This window comes from Engystomops pustulosus, unplaced genomic scaffold (assembly GCF_040894005.1).
Source record: "Engystomops pustulosus unplaced genomic scaffold, aEngPut4.maternal MAT_SCAFFOLD_430, whole genome shotgun sequence".
NCBI lineage: Eukaryota > Metazoa > Chordata > Amphibia > Anura > Leptodactylidae > Engystomops > Engystomops pustulosus.
Window position 1 is genome coordinate 65001 of NW_027285309.1, and position 2187 is coordinate 67187.

Consider the following 2187-nt stretch of genomic DNA (forward strand, 5'->3'; position numbering starts at 1 on the left):
CAACGAAGCTTCACCTTTCGGGGGAACACGAGCGGAGCGAGATCCCAAGGACGAGAAGCAGTCCAAGCCTACGGGCAAGCGCAGACAGCCTCGCGCAGGGAACACCGCCGGCCGCGAACGTGTCCGTCCGTGGTCGCCGTCGGTCCGAGCAGGGGCGCCGGCGGCAGGTGTCGACCGTGCGCGCCGGACCCCTTGGAGAGGGTCTCGAAGGAGAGAGTCTGACTTTAGGGGGACGAAGGAGCGAACACGGCGTGGGTAGCCGTGAAAGCCCCTGCGACTGAACCCCAGCGGCGCTCGCCCTCGACGGGGCGGCGATCGATGAGAAGCGACCCTCAGACAGGCGTAGCCCCGGGAGTAACCCGGGGCCGCAAGGTGCGTTCGAAGTGTCGATGATCAATGTGCCCTGCAATTCACATTAATTCTCGTAGCTAGCTACGTTCTTCATCGACGCGCGAGCCGAGTGATCCACCGCTAAGAGTGGCTCGTTTTCACACGCTGGTTTTTACAGACGGCCAGCTCGTCCTCGTCAGATGTACGGCACCGCTACATTCGTGTGCACACGGCCGAAGCCGAGCGGACGTTGTCCAAAGAGCGACGCCTGGGAGAAGAGCCTCCGCGGCACACCGCCTGGGGCGGGTGCGGGAGCCCAGTCCCCTGCGCGCCGCTCGTGGGGGACCGGGGGCCGCCACTGGAACGCAGCTCACCCGGCGGAGGCGCGTCTGGCGACAAGCCCCATCGACCTTCGGCAAAGACCGGCGTGGTCGACCCGACAGCGGGGGAGAGGAGGAAGACAGGCGCTGCACCTGTGGAGAGAGGCAGAGGGTCCTCGCGCGCCGAACCCTACCATTCTCCAGGCGCTACGCCGCCTTCCCTCGCCCCCTCATCGAGGACCATCCGCCAGCCACACCGCTCTTCGTTGGGTAACACGGCGCCGCCAGCCGATCTTCACGCGACGTCGGGGAGAGGAGAGTACGGTCTCCCGGGCACCCGCGCGTCGCTTCCTCCGTCGGGCCCCCGTCCTCTGCCATCGCCCAGGGAGTCGCGCTGGTCTGGAGAGAGCGCGAGGGTGCAGGCTTCCGGACGCCCGCCTCCCTCTTCGATCCCTCGACAGGCGACTCGCCACCAGGACGGAGTCAACCCCGCGATTGTCTCGGTGCCTTGCCACGCAACCGCCCCTTCTCCTCACCGCGCCCACCGAGACGAAGGCAAGAGGGGAAGCCGGAGTTTTTCTCCACTCGACCACCGTACGATCGAGCGGGGATCCGGACGGGGAGAGCCGGCGTCGACGACCCCGCACTGGGAAGGAGGCGACCGCACCATGGGGGAAGGAGAGGTAGCTAATCTCCCTTCCTCCCAGGGCATCGCTCCGACGGCCCCCTGGCCGGGATCGAAGTGCTCTCGCCCCGCAAGGGCATCAGAGTCGGGCCGGAGAGATTCAGCGGAGGTGGGGAGAAGCCAGGGGAAGGACCCGCTGGCTCTGCCGGCGGGAAGGACCCGCTGGCTCTGCCGGCTCGCCCACCTCCATCTCTGCCGCTGAGTTGCTCGCTCAACGCTGCTGATGCTGTCGACGTCTCCGCTCGTCGCCGCCAAGCTTCGTGCCCGGACGGGAGAGGGTTTGTCGATGCATTCGACGGTAATGATCCTTCCGCAGGTTCACCTACGGAAACCTTGTTACGACTTTTACTTCCTCTAGATAGTACAGTTCGGTCGTCTTCTCGGGCAAACACCGCAGAGGAGCTCCGAGGAGTCCCCCGCGGGGCCGATCCGAGGACCTCACTAAACCATCCAATCGGTAGTAGCGACGGGCGGTGTGTACAAAGGGCAGGGACTTAATCAACGCGAGCTAATGACCCGCACTTACTGGGAATTCCTCGTTGATGGGGAACAATTGCAATCCCCGATCCCTATCACGAACGGGGTTCAGCGGGTTACCCGCGCCTGCCGGCGCAGGGTAGACACACGCTGAGCCGTTCAGTGTAGCGCGCGTGCTGCCCCGGACATCTAAGGGCATCACAGACCTGTTATTGCTCGATCTCGCGTGGCTAAGCGCCACTTGTCCCTCTAAGAAGCTGAACGCGGACCGCGGGGGGTCGCGTAACTATTTAGCATGCGGGAGTCTCGTTCGTTATCGGAATTAACCAGACAAATCGCTCCACCAACTAAGAACGGCCATGCACCACCACCCAC

At 64.6% G+C, this 2187-nt stretch overlaps 1 non-coding gene across 1 annotated transcript; it reads right to left on the reverse strand.

The window, feature by feature from the left end:
* Nucleotides 1–326: 326 nt before the first annotated feature.
* Nucleotides 327–480, reverse strand: LOC140111342 (5.8S ribosomal RNA). Its single transcript, XR_011851921.1, has one exon. It is a non-coding gene; the product is annotated as a 5.8S ribosomal RNA (ribosomal RNA).
* Nucleotides 481–2187: the final 1707 nt, after the last annotated feature.